Raw genomic sequence first — 6,000 nt, 5'->3', positions numbered from 1 at the left:
AACCTTTTCTGGAATTTTCCTCAAAATATTTCAGTTTACAGTTGTTCATAAGCTCTCAGGCTTTAGGCATGGTCATTGGACACTGAGATAGACAGATATTGAGTAATTCATATTTCTCTTCTCAGTGCATATATAATTCCTTTCTGTAAAATTGCTGTGAGCTCGCATCAGATGCATTTGAGAAGGTTCCTAGAAAGTCGACTGGAGTTATTTGCTATCACGACTCATAGGATCTTTGTGCAATAGGTAAACTCGGCTGATGGCTAGACTCTGCTGATGGCTAGACTCGGCTGATGGCTAGACTCTCCTGATGACTAGACTCGGCTGATGGCTAGACTCGGCTGATGGCTAGACTCGGCTGATGGCTAGACTCTGCTGATGGCTAGACTCGGCTGATGGCTAGACTCTGTTGATGGCTAGACTCAGCTGATGGCTAAACTCGGTTGATGGCTAGACTCTGCTTATGGCTAGACTCGGCTGATGGCTAGACTCGGCTGATAGGCTAATGGCTAGACTGCTGATGGCTAAACTCGGCTGATGGCTAGACTCGGCTGATGGCTAGACTGTGCTGATGGCTAGACTCGGCTGATGGCTAGACTCTGCTGCTGGCTAGACTCAGCTGATGGCTAGACTCGGCTGATGGCTAGACTCTGTTGATGGCTAAACTCTGCATATGGTTAGACTCTTATTTCTCATTTTTTCAAATATTTTTGTGATCAAAAAACTTTCATGAATGTGGCTAATCAATGCTAGACATGATGAAATTTGTTTTTTTTGTGTGAACTATTCACAATGCAGACAAATAGTCAGAGTGAAACTAAAATTCGTACTATAAAGACTGAATATTGAACAAATCTTCAATATTCCCGCCTCGTTCACCATTACATTATCATGCATTCTCTGTTGTGACGCGACGTTAAATTTCAGTTAATAAAATAAGAGCTCTTCCTTTGACTCCTAACGATGCCTTCATAATGTGCGGCTTCCTCTTTGCATAAAGGCGCCTCAAATTCAAATTCTCCTTTGTTGAAAATCTCGGACACATTTTCGGTGTCCGACCATCGGCCGTACTTGATTTGCCCGTAATTTTGTTCTAGGGCTTTGTTCCAATCAGGCAGCCATTATTCAAAAAGAGTCAATTTTAAAAGCGATGCAGCTTAACGATGCACTTCAGGGCTCCATCTTGCCTGCCAAATACGAAACAAAACTCATAGTTTTCCTGACATGGTTTACCGAGCTCTCCTCGATCGCAAGGATGTCTTTGTACGGAGTCCTATTCTGGGTCTCGTGCCGATCTCAGGGCCGCGCGAACGCGATGTCAGTAACGAGCATTTCAGGATTTTGAAAGCTGGGTTGGATTTCATTGTCCTCGAGGCTGAGCTTTTCCAAGATCTTTACAGTTTATTGCTGTCTTTCGAGTAGAGAGTTCACGGGCTACTGAGGTCCAAGAGCCTGCCTACTGCTTGCCAAAGTGCGCGAATCCGAGAAGAATTGTCGGCCTCTGTGTTCGTAGAATTCGTAACAAGCTACGCAATATCTTGACTTGGGACGGAGACGAATTTCGTTCCTCTTTCTTGCATAATGGCTCCACTTCTAGGAAGACTCAAAATTTTATTCCGCCTTCACTTTATGATACCACATGAATTCTTGCCAGAAATGCTTTCTTCGCGAAGAGCAACGAACAATTGAAAATACCGCATTTGAATTTTCAGTTTATAAGGCTTCTATAATACGACTTAATTCCAAGAAAACTAAATTAGAATTACCTTCATACATTTTTAGTAAAATAAGATCCGTTAACATACATCTCTATGACGATAAGTCATGAATAAAAATAATTTAGGCTCAAACTACAGTACTGATTTAATTTATTCAAATTTGATGACTGGAGCTCTCACCTTTTATAACCTCCTGGGCTCTATAACATCAACTTTGGTTCAACACAACGGAAGTGGAAGCTCAGCTTCCAGACTTCAAAGCTGAACAAAGATACAGTTAATGAGGAGCAGATTCGCCATACTTGGCCAACTCAAGCAAGAGCCTGAGAAAACGTCGCAAACGAGATGTAAACGTCGACTGAGTTTTGAGCTTCCAATTAGGCTTTGGCTATATATTACGAACTTGATTTTTTAATTCTGATCATACATGTAATGATAGGTCTTGTAGAACTATGGTTTGTTTCAATATAACTCTCATTTCCATCAAAAATATTAAATTAAATTAATATATAGATAAACTTGAACATTTTAGTAAAATAAAACCGCTCATATTCTTCTTTAGGATGAAGCGTCTGGACTACAGATAATTTTCGTTCAGACTTTGCTGGCTGTTCAGATTTTCACACTGTTCGCTCACTGCCGTTTCTACGCAGTAAACATCAAACTAAAATTCCTCCAAATACTCAACTTAGAATTTTACGATTTCTCTACTGAATACATCAACATGAAATTTCTGGAATTCTCTCAAGCGTGTATGGCCGCCAAAAGTTGGTGATCGTAAACCCTCCATCGCTGGTCTTGCTTCAAGGGTGCGCTCAGAGAAATAGTTGAGGCTTTGTCTAAATAACGATTCACTTTTCGACCACGTGTTGGCCATCCTAATCCAGTTTGGCCCTACAAATGGGCTTATCCGTTCAATGATCAGAAGGTAGGTCACTATTTGGACAATATGATCCATTTCGTTTCTTAGAGTGACTATATAGGCCTGTATTCAGGGCCTATACTTTCAAAAAAGTTAAGAGATCGTAAGTTCATCAGCCAATCATCGACGGCCTCTCAAGCTAAACCCACTAATCATAGACAAGAAAATAGAGCGTAAGTACTTACGTTCACTTAGCGAGTTTTGAAAGTATGGCCCCTGAACTGCTCACCGGAAACGAGCGTGGGCAGCGGCTGGATATTACGAAGCCACAGCGACGAGTTCAGAATACCGTAAATTCAAACAGACGTGGATAGAATCTTCACTTGTTATTTCGTGACGAATGCTTTAAAATTAAAATAAAGAGAATTGAAATGAGAGCAGCGGCAGCGAAAAACATTGATGGTGACGTTACAACGTCGCATGTTAATTCTTGACCTCGAAATTTAAAATTATGAAATGTAATCACAGATTCATAACATCAGTCGGAATAATTGACGAAGCATAGATCACTTCGCCGAAGTTGATTCTTCTGAATAGTGGTCAAGCATGATTTATAAACGCTTAGATTGAATTATATCTATTTGTTCGTGCCACTATTCGCTAAATTAAACCTTGTGAGTCAGATGAAGTCTTAAGACCAATTACAATTCAGCTAAACGTATGAACCCGACCCAGGTGTTCATTTCGCTGTAGTGACAAAGCTGGAGACACGTTAGCTCAGACAATCACTACTTACGTAGCGGGATCGGCAGGATTTGAATGGGTTACCATCATAATGGGAGGTATTGACAGCCATTAAACTTAATTTGCTATAATGCGAGTTTCAATAATTGAATTGGATCAGAAAATGATCGTATTATCCACTTAAACATGACCCAATATTTATTTCGTGAAATTCTTCAATATTTCTCACGGTTCTATGTAGTGAATAGTCGCACAAAATGCCGAGTTATGTCCAGTATCGGATTTTTTTACGAATTAAAATAAATAAAAACAATACCAGCTGGCGAGCGACACTACACTTCATATAAGAGTCACAAAATTTATCCAACTTCTGTGAAAAATAAAATCTGGATAACGTATGCAAGAAAAGGCAATTAATTCAATATTATTATTGCCCTGCATGCAATTCTTATTGTATACAGGGTGTTCCATCCGTGCCTCGGCTCCTTTCCCGACGACTTCGTGCTGGCATTTTTTTCATAATTATTTGGCAATGTCTTGATGCTTGCGTGGTTCTCACTATAATACTAAGCTATTAGCAGCTCGATGCTGTCTACTGCAGAGCATTCATCTAACGGCAGCAGAAGAAAAATTCGGAATAATATTTAAATGTCTTGAAAGACCGCATCGAGCAACAGCTCCCGAACCTGTTAAGTCCATTTGAAGTTTGTGGAGCGATGAAAATTGGGGCCCAAAACTTACTTTCAGTAAACTTTTGAACCAAAGTCAATCCGATGAAGCGGAATCGCCAACAAAGTCTGAGTTCGTGCATTGAAACTAATCTAACTTTAGAAAGAAGCGTGATACAGAAATATAGAAATGATGTACAGTTGGTGACCCACTGTATACACTGTGCAAAAATCGTTACGAATGGTATGATTTCGTACAATATTGATATGGCATTGCTTTGGCTGTTCGTTGAATCGTAAAGGAATGAGTCACTGTTGCAAACTTGTATATGTTTCTCTTTCTCGATCCCGGGTAATAGAACAAAATAATGTTGTAGCCGGTTACAATAGAGAAACAAGCTGATAGGTGTGTAGGTCAAGTTTTACGTTACGGAAGTTGGGTGATTTATTATATGGTAAAAGCAGATAAGAATATAGAGCCTATCTTGTAATCAATTCAAGTTATAACTCAGGTTATTCCAGCATGATAATAAAAAATATATAATCCGAACAATAATTAAAATACCCAGCCTATTTGTTACTTTTGCGGAACCTTTTGCAGAACGATAGGAAAGAATTGAATATAGTTCAAGGAGTGTTTGTTTGCACATAAAATGAGTTGAGCGGATGCAAGTATGCAACTTAATTCACAACTGTAAGGCGAGTGGCTAAAATATCTTAAGCCCAAAACCACACGAGTTTCAACCACTGGCGTGACGCCAGTATAGTAAGATGTTTAACAAGGGAACGCAGAAGTTCTAACATGCATTTAAATGTTACAAGTCATAATGAAAACACACGCGCACAAACTCAAATTAAGTTAAAGAAAAGCAAATTTATCACGAGTAGAAATACGGCTTACGCAGGAAGTATTCACTGAAGAAGAGTTAAGGTAATAATAATTTCAGATTAACCTTATGATCAACGATGTCGCTTCCTAACAATAGACGATCAACAAGGGTGTGTACTATGACTTAATTAATAGAAAATAAATATTAAATATGTGTTGTCAATACGATTTACAAATGCTGTCAAGAGTTTCGATGCACAGTGTAAAATCGAAATGGGATCAAACCAAAGAAACAACGTTTTAGAACTTTTTTCAAACATTTGTAAAGCTGTTCTATTTACTTTTCATGACCACTTCTGTATGATACATTCATTTCTGAATTTATTTTTCATGACCACTTCTATGTGATACGTTCATTTCTGAATTCTCAACTGTGCTCAAATTTTATGACTTTATTAGACCTGAGGCACACACTCAATATCTCAAAGCCCGCGGAATCCATCGATGTTTCCGCAATTTTATTTTCATATCGCACGTAAAATTCCTATCCGTTGCTGCGGCAAGGGAAACCGTCGCGTTCCTATAACACTTATCGCCTCGAGTTTTACGGAAGACGTTTCCGCTCAATTGCTGAATTATCCGGCGATCGCTCAGATTCGACACTTCATCACATTCCACTTTTTATTTCGATGACGCCATCTTGGCTCGTGTGATCAGCATTTCAGTCTGTGCGTCATCTACAAGACGCTACTGCCAGCGTCAGTTATTTTGAACTAAAAATAATTCTTAACATGGCCGGAAAAATCGAAAAACGAAAAATTTGAATTTAAAATTTACTTAGAATGAATCGTACTACGAGCTTATCATGCTAGGTGCCTTTTACCTAACCATGATTTATTGTGTCTATAGAACGATTAATGTATTTCATTTATTTCAAATATAGTGAATCTAACATCGATATAATACCGATTGATGTTTCAATTCGAATTATTGAATGTGAGTTAGTATATAGTTGTGAATATTGTTTTTAAGGAAACTACAACTACACTTCCCTATGATCTATCTTCCTTGCATCAATCCGGCTTTTCAATTATTTCTAATCCGCGAAAGTGACAAATTTTTTCATTAAAAATCCCGTGTCAAATCCAACCTTGACCGCTCAATTCTATACTTCCATTA

Source organism: Hyalella azteca, unplaced genomic scaffold, assembly GCF_000764305.2.
Source record: "Hyalella azteca isolate HAZT.00-mixed unplaced genomic scaffold, Hazt_2.0.2 contig4402, whole genome shotgun sequence".
In the NCBI taxonomy this organism is placed as follows: domain Eukaryota; kingdom Metazoa; phylum Arthropoda; class Malacostraca; order Amphipoda; family Hyalellidae; genus Hyalella; species Hyalella azteca.
Note: the sequence above shows the minus strand (reverse complement) of the source record.